This window comes from Condylura cristata, unplaced genomic scaffold, assembly GCF_000260355.1.
Source record: "Condylura cristata isolate star-nosed mole 26May11 unplaced genomic scaffold, ConCri1.0 scaffold00002, whole genome shotgun sequence".
Classification (NCBI taxonomy): domain Eukaryota; kingdom Metazoa; phylum Chordata; class Mammalia; order Eulipotyphla; family Talpidae; genus Condylura; species Condylura cristata.
This window is the reverse complement of record NW_004567103.1, coordinates 40,754,391-40,766,853: the sequence shown is the minus strand read 5'-3', so window position 1 is coordinate 40,766,853 and position 12,463 is coordinate 40,754,391. Positions and strand designations below refer to the sequence as shown.

General features: G+C 42.0%; 1 protein-coding gene across 3 annotated transcripts in view; it reads left to right on the top strand.

Moving 5' to 3' along the window:
- Positions 1–487: 487 nt before the first annotated feature.
- The window catches only part of OSBPL6 (oxysterol binding protein-like 6), a 187,578-nt gene continuing 175,602 nt past the window's right edge, over positions 488–12,463 (top strand). For all 3 annotated transcript variants that reach the window (XM_004674483.2, XM_012727374.1, XM_012727368.1), the window contains exon 1: positions 488–614. The gene's annotated coding sequence lies outside the window, so the exon portion shown is untranslated. The remainder of the gene's footprint in view (positions 615–12,463) is intronic.

The window sequence follows — 12,463 nt, the reverse complement described above, 5'->3', positions numbered from 1 at the left end:
CAGAGCGGCTGCGCTTCAGGCCCCCACCGCTGGAGTCATTCGGGGGCACCCTTTACGAGGCTGGTCGGCCCAACTCTGAGGGCCTGGGCGAATGGGGGCGCTAGTATGGCTTTCAGGCCGGGAGCAGCTGGGTCAATCTCCACCGCGGCGAGCTCTGGACACCAGGGCTTGTCCTAGGGGCCAGGCGCCCTCAGAGGCTGGCAGAGGGACCCCGCTCTCAGAGGCTCAGCGCGCCAGGTTCGCGACTCTACGGGTGGCGCAGGGAGGGGGGCTCGTCAGGGAAGGCGCCTCGTTGGGGTGCTGCGGGAGCGCCAACCGCCCGCGGTTCCACACTGGCCAGGCGGGCGAGAGGAAGCCGGGGGCGGGGATCCCGGAGCACCGCCCCACCAGCGCGCCCCGCCCGTGGGAGAGGAGGGGCTGCGGCGCGGCAGACCACTGGAGGCGCCGCACCGCCACCGCCGCCGCTGTCGGTGCTGGAGACCGCGGCTCCGCGCAGGCGGCGCCCGCGCCCAGGCTCCCGGGCCAGCCCGCGCTCCCGGTCCACCCACCCCGGCCGCCTCCCGTCTCCCGCCGCTGCCGCCGCAGACTCAGCGGCGCCGCTACTTGCCTTGCAGGTGGGTGTCCTGGCTGCAGAGGGGACCCCTAGAGTGGACACGATGGTGCCCGGACCGCGGCCCGGCGGCATTGTGCACGTCCGGAGGGCCGAGGACCCCGGGCGACGTGCGGGTAGGCAGCCTCGGTTTGGGGCCCCTGAGGCATGCCCCTTACCTCTGCCGGGGCTCCCCTAGACGGATAATGCGGGTGGCCTGGCGGCGCGGACGGCGGGGGCGGCGGGGGCAGTTCAACCCGGCGGTCGAGGTGGGAGGGGGCGTTTGGGTCGCGGTCCTAGCTCATCTCCCTCCCCTCCCCCTCGTTGTTGGGGGGAATTCCGGCCTCCTGGCTTTCGTACCCGCATTCCCCCGCGCTGCTGGGCACTCAGTCTTCCCCATGCTGCTGGGGATTGAAGCTCGGGAAGGGGAACGACTGATGTAATTGTCAGCCGAGAACCGAACCCGCGCTGAGAGTGCGCTTCGCCCGCGCCGGCTGACGCCTACGCCGCACCTTTCGGGGAATCCGGGAGAGGAGCTGCTGGGGAAGTTGTGCATTGGGTTTTATTGTGCGCGTGCACTGCGGACTGCCCTAGCGGGGCACCCCTGCCCACCCGCTGCTGGCGCCCCTGCAGCTTGCCTGCAGCCTGGGTCCACACCATCGGCCCGGGCCCAGTGCTTCCCAGGTTCAGATCGGGACAGGGTTTGCATTGCAGTCAAGACGTGCTTCCCCCTGCAATGAGTCGGGAGCGGCCCGCAGATCGTGTCACCAGGGATGCTGGGGGAGGAAGGGATGGAAGGACCTGGGGGGATAGCCGGGAAAAAGTAATGACAACAGCAGATTTTTTTTTAAAGCTTCTACTGTGTATAGACACATCTGCATGACACCTTTAAAGCTTTTTTGAAAGTTATGGCCTGACACTGATTTTGTGGTAATTGTGTGATATACTTGAACGGTAGCTTACACAGAGAACCTAAAGCTGGAGAAAGCATTACATAATGGACATGAAGCAAATGACACGAAACTAAGTGAATACACAGGGTTGCCAGATGATTTCTCCAGGACACAAAGTCCTATACGGTTCCCTCTCCGCCCCCTTCCCCCAACCTTTTGCAAGAATTTACATTTTAAAATCGATGGCCTAGTTGAACAGAGTGTGTATTATATTTAGTTATCTTTCCCTCGTATAATTTTTCTTGAATATCTTTTCTTTAAATTAAAAAAATGCTTGCTAATGAATCAATATACTGATAAACAAATGTAGTTTTTCTTCAAAGGAAATTTAAATATATCCCATAGCAATGTCATTAACTTTGTTTCTCTTGGTTTTCTATGTATATATGCATATATATGTATATATACATATATGTGTATATATATGTATACACACACACACACACACATCTTCCTTCCTTCCTACCTCCCCCGCCTTTGTTTTTTAGAAACATTTCTACAGCTTTAGGTACTGCAAGCTCGCAAGGATGATAGTCCTACCAAACACTACAGCATTGCAGATACAAAGACTAATAATAAATGAAACAGAAGACCTCACAGTAACTGGGAGAGAGCAGAGTTCCCAAGGTCGAAGGGAAGCTGCAGTGTAACTCAGCTATAATCACCTACCAGAGCAGATGTAGTGTCCTCCTTGGGTTATAGGGAAGCCTTGACTGGTAGAATATTGTTCTTCTTTTCTGTTGGATTTTATGTTTCCCCCTAAAAGAATTTTTTTCCCTGAAAGTAGAAACAAAATATCTTGAAATTAAAACCTTTGCTTCTGTTTGTCTAAAATTCCTGGTTTTGCTTTATATTGAGGTTTTAGTTGCTATGTAGATAATTCAGCTATACTATATTCAGTGCATAGTTTTCAGTGAGGATACCTCAGCTGCAGATGATGATGGTTGATCAGTTATAGTATAGTACGGTTCTTTGGAGTTGTACAGGATTCCATCGTGTGTCTCTAGATTGCTTTAACCTTGTGTTAACTTTATTCTAAGCAGGAAGGGAGAGCCCTCCCAAAAAGTATTTGTGGTTGGAAATCTGTAAAATCACTGCAGAAAGAGAATTAGGTAAATGCATAAATAGAGAAAAGTTACATGTGTCTTTACATGAAACTTGTCTTAGGGAGGAGATTCCAATTTTATTAAAAATGCCTTAGTTAAGTATCATGCAGTAGAAAATTAATATTGAGCAACTGTCTTGTCAAGATGCTGTCACAGATACAACTAAAAGTAAAAAGATGTTCTTGCCCTTAGAGTGAGTAGTCAGGTTTGGGCATGAATGAGGCATGAATTTCTCAAAAGAGATTTTTTTTTACTGAAAAGTGTGGCTAATAACTATAATACTTTTTTTTAAAAGTTTTTTTTTTAAGTCTGGAAAAAGGGGTCTCATGCTATTTATTAACTCTGGACTTCCTTCCTACCCTCCCCCACTTGGTGTTATGTCACTAAGATTCACCCATGTAGAACGCAGTTATGGTTCACAGAATTTAGCAACTATACAATATTATATTATTTGTCTATAAGATAGTATGTTTCCCTGTTCTCCTACAGTGACTGCTTTTTTAGTTTCAAAAAGTTGCAGAATGCTGCTCTAATCATTCATATTTTGTGGGTATATATGCTAATGTTTGTTATGACTTGTAGGTTGCGCTAGTCGTCAGCTTACTAGATATTTCCAAATTATTTTCTGTAATTTTTGTACTAGTTCTCATGAGCCGGGGAAACAAGAAAACAAATAAGCAAACACACACTTTTAAAGATATTTTTATGAGTATGGAAATACACAGGTTTTTTAAAGCAAGACAGTGATCAAGTGATCAACATAAAATTTCAGATGGCATTTGTCTTTGGGAGGACAAGAGGATGGCTTGGCAAGGCACATGGAGGCGGATGAAAGTTACTGCTCATGATCCAGTACCTGCTTTTGGTGGGGAGTTCATAGGTGATTACTATATTAACACAAACAAGAAAGAGGGCCATGCATGGATCAGTGCTTTTTTTTTTTTTTTTAAAGATTTATTTATTTGTGCATACAGAACTGGGGTACAGGCCAGAGGCTCAGGGGCGGTGAGAGGCTTCACCAGAGACAGAGCGGGGAACAGAACAGGCAGATGGATGAAGTACACTGCTGAGGGGAGCAGTGGGCGGGCCAGGAGAGGTCTGCCACGCCATGTGGTCACCTCCGGGGCAGGCGGGAATCGAACTCATGTGGAAGCGGCTTTAGATTCTCAGTGCTGTGCTTTAACCCGCTGCGCCACCAGGGAGGGCCCGATCAGTGCTTTTTTTTTACATCATTTTGTGCCTTTTTCCTTCTCAGTTGTGTGAGGCAAATGTGATAACCACGACAACACAGAAACTGTACTTTTTTCCATCTCAGTTTTCATCCCGTGAGTTCCCATCACCAAAACAACCCTGTGCCATCACCATAGTCCAGTGCACTCCCCCCCTCCCCGCCATTTTTGATCCCATTCCCCACTCTACCCCCGTAAAATGTGTCTGGTATATAGTTGTTCATTATTATTATTATTATTATTATTTTTCCCCCTGGTCCTTTATGCTCCTGCTATGAGTGAAACCATCTGGTATTTTCTTTTTTCTTTCTGGCTTATTTCACTAAGCAGGATCAGTGCTTATTTTAAGGTCAGGAGAAAATTGCAGGGTCACCATAAGCAGAACTAGCTACTGTGAAAAGAGACCCAGGAGCCATCAGATCCTGTGTTTAGCCAGGAACCTGTGGTAGAGACCTGCAGGATGAATGAGCCAGGAGTGACCTTGCTCAGAAGAGAACACTATTTCTAAGAGAGAGCAGAAATGAAGGAAGTCAAGGGAAATTTGTGTTATTTATTTTCTAATGTAAATAAGGTACATGATTTCTGGCTTGAGATGCAAATAAGATGTTTTTTGCAGTGATGATGAGCTAGGGTTCATGTTGTTTAGAGTTTACTTGGGATCATTATCAGAAGGGTTGAAGTCAGATCCCACTTGAAAATTTGTTAGTTGTGTGTGACTTGGGTGAAAAGAATTCTGATCCTTAGTTACCGATAGCCGCTTGACATGGGTGCAGGGAGCCAGATATGATTAAGAGACTGGAATTTTTAGGGGATGATGTTTGTTTTTATACTGTTTCTGGTCTAATGTTGCAAGATAATGGCCTGACATAACTCCTTGAAAAAGAGAAAGGGTTTTCAATATTTTAACTTCTGTTCATTAGAATGCAGAGTTGCTTATGGTCTCCTGTGGGGACTAGGATATAGGCATTTTATTTCCAAAACTAATCTGGAATACTATATAGTGTTATTTTGACTGAGTATGATTTTAGCTATTTAATTAGTAACTATTTTTTTAAAAAAGAGTTATTTATTTGTGCATACAGAACTGGGGTGCAGGCCAGAGGTGCAGGGGTGGTGAGAAGATTCACCAGAGATAAAGCAGGGAGCAGAACAGGCTGACTGACAAAGTACACTGCTGAGTGGTGCAGCGGGTGGGTCAGGAGAGGTCTGCCGCGCCATGTGGTCACCTCCGGGGCAGGCGGGGATCGAACTCATGCTGACGTGGGTTTAGCTTCTTAGTGCTGTGCTTTAACTTGCTGTACCACCAGGGAGGGCTCTTAGTAACTATTTTGAAAGGTTTTCAGTGTTTCTCATCATACTATAAAACTCTTTTCCTGACTTTCCATATATTTCTTGGCATCTTTTTGTCATCTCTATTTTTTTCAGTGATTTTTCATCCGTTGAGATAATCATTGATAGCATTGTAGCTCTCTACTAGAGAATCTAGTTCTTAATTGCCTTGCCCTGTCAAAGTGATTTGGAAACATCTTGTTGATACTTCCAGAAGCAGTTGAATGGAAATGTGGTAACATCTTTAACCAAATAAACAAAACAGCTCTCCCAAGGGGCTTATTGCTTTTTTCTGAAATCAGAAGTTGTCAAGAAACTCATAATAAAGCTTAAGATTCTCTATAAATCTCTCTTCTTCAAGATATTTACCCATATCCTCCCTTCAATTACATATTATTTACATCCCCTAAACAGATATGTGTTTAATGATTTGAAATCCAGAATGGACTTAATAGCTTTTGTCAAGATGGACCAAACTACAGAAGGAAAAAGAAAAATACTAGATGATATCACTTATAGAAGGAATGTAATGAAACCAAGCAAAGGGCCAAAAAAAAAGGTAAAACTTGTTGGTAACTATAGATCTGGATGCTTAAAGCAAAGGAGCAAGAGATAAATGGATCAAAACAGGGGTGGGAAGAACACAAAGGACATGGTGATGGATCACAGGTGAAGTGGTGGTGTGATATTTAGGAGAACCCGTGGGGAGAAATAAAATACTGTACAACAATGTGAAAAAATTAAAAATTAATGAAAGGGAAAAGAAAATGGATCAAACTAAATTTTAGGGATAACGAACATGATGTACATCTTAGTTGCTGGAGCTAGAAGTTGCTATTCTAGCATGGTTCTGAATTGTCATAAATTTGGAGCCAGTTCTGCTCCATTTATTCAGCTTCCAAAGCCTGAGTAGATCACTCTCACAGGGAGGTGGCTGAGACCTTTGGGGCTCATATGAAAGTGACATGAGTTTATGAAGTGCTTTCTTCATTTGGTGAGCATTTCTTGAACACCCAATATGAGCTGGACATGGTGCTGGGCGGTATGCATGTCTGCCCTCAAGGGCCTGCCCAGAACAGTCTAACAAAAAATGCAATACTGTTGCATGTGTAGGCATGTGGGTAGGCTGGATCTGATTGTCATTTTAGAACTTGCATGAATATCTATCCTTTTTTCTTTTGTTCTTTGAATTGTCTCTAGATTTATGTTTAAACCTTCTTGAATTGAGAATGTTTTTGGGGGGGGGGAAAGGCAGGCCTTGCAAAGAACCCTTTAGATGTAGTTCTATTTTATTGGCTTTCTAAAAGTAGAAGGCTTTAAAAGGACTTACTCGTGGTAAGGACAGGCATTAAGGCAGACCCAGATGGATAAGTGAATTGAATGGAAGGTGACTTAGTGTGGAATAAATTTTTAAAGGTAAAATAGAAAATAGGCAAAGATGAGACATCCAACTTGGGTTGGTTTTTTTATTTTTTTCTCACGTTTCAGATATTTATTAATCAGTGTAAACCTCATTACAAGTCATCAGCCTGGTTTTATACTCTTGTAGAGGGGAAGTTTTTCCTGGGTAAGTGGAAAATTGTACAGATGGCTGCTGACGACCCTCATTTTTAGCAGTTTTATAATGAAATATTTCATTTAGAAGTATGGACCATCTTAAGTTTGCTATCACATTCACAGATTAGAACTTCTGTTGCTCACTGGGACCCAGTTTGTTCTAGAGTTCTGGGTTATTCTCTGTGTCCCACCTGACATCTGGCTGCACACATTGCATTTTCCCCTCCAGCTCAAAGAGGGACCAAAGTAGGATGCTTCTTGGCCTGACAGAGGATCTGGTGGGACATAGCTGAGGGGTTGGGGGCCTTGGGCCTGGAAAGTGAGGAGAATAAACCTGCAAGGCCGGGGCTGAGGCTCTGCCCCAGATTGGATTTTATCGGGAGTTGAGAATCTGGAGTTATGACGGTCTCAGGATGAGGTTTCTGGTGGATTAGTGAATTTGTGTTCAGCTTGCATGGGTATAGTTTTTATACTAAAATCAGAAGTGTTAAGCACCTAGAAATTGTAAGTATTATGCTAACAAGAAACAAAAAATTCTAGTGACTCTTTCTGACAGTGGTTTGACCACTACTGGATAGAAATAATTACCCTGTGTGATGACATTCTCTCTGAAAGGACCACTGTCTCAAAATCTACGGTAAGTTGACAGAAGACAGAGCTAGAAAGGAGGGCGACCCGAATAGCTGAATATCCAGGACTATGTAACTGGGTTAGAAAGGGAGTTTAAGTGTGTGACTTAACTCTAACTTTAAATAAGTAAATAAGTTAAAGCAAAAATAAGTTTAAATAACACCTAAATAAAACTTGGTAGATTGTCATTTAAATGTTTCACCATTGTTCATGAGACTGACTAGAAGAACTTACAATTAATTACAAAGAACTTACAATTATTACACCAGAAATTATCTTTTTTAGAGGTGATGGATTATAGTTTTCTATTTATTGCTCAAGAAAACCTTTTTGTCAGTTTAAAAAATATATGAAGAAAATACCTAGACACGGAGAATACTCATATTTGTTTGATGTGCTGGTGCTTAAATGGTCTTTATATTAGATTCATAAGATGTTAGTGTTAAAAAGTTCACAAAACCTACTGCAACCTCTCTCCTTTTCCAGGTGGGAAAGCTGACCCAAAGATTTGCCCCCATGAAGTACTAGCTCATGTGCAAATACAGCTAGGAGGGAATGTGCCTGATAATTTACTTGCCAATGGTAGTAACAGGAAAGAAAGTTCTTTTCTAAATTATGGGTAAAATGATTGAGAAAATGAATCAATTGTCACCTCTGTAGTGAGATTTTAAGCTTTCTTTCTATCAGTCTCTGTCAGCAGCAGGAAGTAAAATGGTTTTGGCTTGAGAATGTGATGAGAGAGTAACACTACAAATATCATTATATTTTTTGCTGTTTGCTATTTTGATACCTATAACTTGTCTTTTAACTCAATGGACAAGTATAGATAAAGAAAATTATCTTGTGCTAGATACTTGCCTCTCTCTCTTCTCTTTCCATATGATAGTATGAGAGAAAAATCACAATGGAGGTGAAACTAAGTCAGGAATTAACTTTTACTTTTTTAGCTTGCATCTTACTTAGGCAATTCTCACTTTAGCTCTTGAGACAGACCTATCCCACTGAAAAGAGTGTGGAAGTAGAAGGGAGAACAGTAGTGTATTTTTAGAATTTTTTTTCCAAAAGTCAAACCTAAAATAAACCTGGCCTCAATTTCCAGCAATAGCTTTATTTCACCTCTCCTAAGCCAGTATCCAAGTTTTATCATAAATTTCAAGATGCTACCTTGATTTTTTTATTCATAGTAGAGTATTGACATAGTACAAACTGTGAGCAATTACTAAAGTCTATATCTAAAGTATTTTACTAAAGTAAAATTTTGTTACCTATTATTTTGAGATAAAGTCAAATATCTGATTTTGCTTTAAATTACGATAACATTTTTTGCATTCTGTTTATCTGTAGCAGCTAGAAAAGTTTTTGCATATTCTCACCCCATCAGGCAACAAATCTGAACAGTTTTTGTTCTGTAATTTCCTTAGAATAGAAAAAGTAGCACAGTTTGAATGGCATGTTGATTATGAAAAGGCATTAATGAAATTCCTTTTCATCTCAGTAAACTTGAAATTGAAGCAAGAACTATAAAAAGAATGTGATCTCTAAGGTAGGCCAAGCAAATGTAGGGTTTGTGTGAAACCCCATGAAGGTGACAAGGGAGGAGAGAGAATGCATAAGAACTCCTTGAATAGGGGGCTCAAGGAAGGAAGTAGATGGATTTTATATCCCAGCTTGTCTTCCAGGCTCATTTCAAAAAGTGCTAACAGAGAAAATTAAAGTGTGAATCTGAAAGTTTATGGAGATCAGATAATAGAGAAGATGTCTCTCTATACTTAAAAAAAAGTTTGAACATCATGAAGGCTATAGAAGGTGTAAGATAAAAGGTTGCTAAATCAAACCCCATTTAAGAAAAGATAGCAAGTGATAGGCCAAAGATAAATACCAGTGTACTGTTAAGAAATTATTTATAACTTGTCAAAGACATGGGGTAGCTCCTTCACATCCAAAGAGCTTCTATGTATCAGTAAGAAAAATGACTTAGTCTAGTAGGAAAAAGGGAGCAAAGGAAATGAACAAAAAGTTCACATAAAATGAATTATACATGGCATTTACAAATAGGAAATTATGTTCAATTTATGGTAAGAAAATACAGTTTTAAATGATAAATTGGCAGGCTTCAACATTTATTAATATTTTATGGTGGCAAGAATTTGGGCAACAAACTCTTGCACTGTGGATAAAGGCACAAATGGTATGACAGCCATGAACAACCAGTTTGGCAATATTTCCTAAATTAAAACTCACCAACCTTCTCACTCTAGAGAATCTAAGAAATTTTTCTGCAGGCACAATTAATTTTACATCCATTGCAATACTGCCTATAATGTAAGAGAATTAGAGAAAGCTAAATATCTATCACCATGGGACTGGTTAAATAAATTAGGTGTCGGAACAAAATTTTAGGTCGTTCATCCAGGAATGCCACTGCTAGGTATTTACCTAAATAATGTAAAACCACTAATTTGATAGGATATATGCATGTCTGTGTTCATACCAGCAGTCTTTACAATAGCCAAGCTATGGAAACAACCACCAAATGGATGAGAGGAAGGGGTGGTATCTATACATAATGGAATACTACTCAGCTATGAAAAATGAACTTGCCATTTGCAATAGAATGGATGAAAGTGGAGGACACTGTGCTAAGGGAGATAATCATAAGAAGAAAGACAAAATACTGAATGGTCTTGTGGAATATAGAGAAAGAAAACAAAGGGCCATATAAAATCAAGTTAATAACAAACTCTAGAAATCTGACTGTAGAACTGAATATTCCAGAAGGGCCAGGGGAAGAAGAGAACAAATTGAGAAGGGAGCACAATGGACTATGGTGAAGGACTGTGGATGTTTTGGTGGTGGGCGTGGTGTGGTAACAATACCTGAAAGGGGGAGAGCCTGTACCTCTAAGTCATATACAGTGTTGTAAACCAGTATTACTTCAATAAAAAGAGATTGTCATTTTATATTTACTTCCTGATGCAGTAATTGCTATAATAAGGGAACACATCAAAATGTAGGAAAGTTGAGGATGTTAAACACCAGTTTATAAAATAAATGTTTATGCTTTGAATTGTAAAGACTATCTCTGGGAGGTTATCTAAGGAACAGGTAACAGTGATTGCCTCTGAGAAAGAAAGCAGGGTGGTTGAGGGGGTAGGGTGCTGGGAAGGTTTTATTTAGTACACTTCTGAATTTTTTAAACATGTAAACATATTATTTATTTAAGCCAAGATATGTTTTAAATTTCTTGAGGATCACTTGTACTGATTAAGAATGTTGAATAGGTCTAACATTAGTTTTCCTTTGCAAATTGGAGACTCTTCCTTTGTTGAAAAAAGTACATGATGTTGGCAAAAAAAAAAAAAAATTTCTCACCACTACCCTGAGTGGCTGAAGTTCAAATAGGAGGAAAACCAGAAGCCGTTGTGCTGTGGGGCACAGTTGGCTCACCTTGGCACTCGGCAGGACACCTGCCGTTGTAACTGCTCCAAGTACTGTTCTCCTGGGAGGTATACCCAAGGGGCATTGATTAGGATCAGAGGGCAGATGAATGAAAGTTGTGGTAGAACAGACACTGAAGAAGAGGCTGGAGAGCACCGAAGTGGAGATTGATCACTTCTCCAACTCTATCAGATGCAGCCTTCTTTGGTAATACAGAGAAAAATATTATTTTATACAACACAGCCTTGAGGTCCTTTACAACAATAAAATCTGGTATGGTGTCTAGGAAACTGCAGTTGTTTTTTGAGAGATTTCTTGTTTATATATACAAAACTGGAGTACAGATCAGAGGTGTGGGGGGCGAGAGCCTTCATCAGAGACAGAGTAGGGAGCAGAACAGGCAGATCGACAAAGTACACTGCTGAGGGGAGCAGCAGGAAGGTCAGGAGAGGTCTGCCATGCCATGTGGGCCATCCCCGATGGCCTGGGATCGAACTCCTGTTTCAGTGGCTGCTATAGCTTCATAATGCTGTGCTTTAACCCATCACCACCAGGGAGTTTTTAAACGTGTCCTTGGTTTTGGGAGCCCATTCTAGGGATCTTGATCTCCTCTATCCTCCCAGGTTTAAAGATAAAGTTATCACCATCATCTATTAAGATATGCATACCCTGAAGTATTTTGATACAAAACCTTTTGTGATAGTTTACTCTAAACACATGCTTTCATTAAAGTGATTTTTTTCTTTTAGCCTTTCTCACCTAGAGCCTACAGAGAGGGACTGAATTTGTGGGATTGGATAGTAGGGAGCTGAAAGCCAAAGTAGCAATGGAATGATTTGTAGTCAGAGCTTTGGGAAGAGTAATTGTGTGCTGATGTGAATTTAATACACGGTAGAATGAATAATTAAGAGCTATGTTGGAGAAAGGGAAAGACTTGGTGGCGATCATGCTGTAAAATAATTTTCCTAAAAAGAAATGAAAGTAGTGTCATTGTCCTCATTAATACATATTTCATTCAAAGTTAGTAGACATAGCCTTTCACTTGGGGGTTGGAATTTGGGTCAGAAATGACACTGACTTAGTGCTGTGCAGGAGGGGAATTATTGCATCTGACTTTTTTTTTTTTTAAGATTTATTTATTTATTCGTACAGAACTGGGGTACTGGCCAGAGATGCGGAGGGTGAGAGGATTCACCCTCCAGAATGGGGTACAGAACAGGCAGATCGACGAAGTACACTGCTGAGGGGAGCCGCGGGCCGGTCAGGAGAGGTCTGCCACGCCATGTGGTCACCTCCGGGGCAGGCGGGGATCGAACTCATGTGGGATCGAACTCATGCGGAAGCGGCTTTAGCTTCTCAGTGCTGTGCTTTAACCCGCTGCGCCACCAGGGAGGGCCCTGCATCTGACTTTTAACCTCTAGTTGTGATGTTAGAATTAAATAGGTATCCTAAGAAATGAATCCCTCTCTTTGTGTGAAAATTCTGATGTTTTAGTGGCTATGTTCTTTTTTTTTTTTCTTTTTAAAATTTTATTTGTTTATGCATACAGACCTGGGGTACAGGCCAGAGGTGCAGGGGTGGTGAGAGGCTTCACCCGAGACAGAGTGGGGAGCAGAACAGGCAGATCGACGA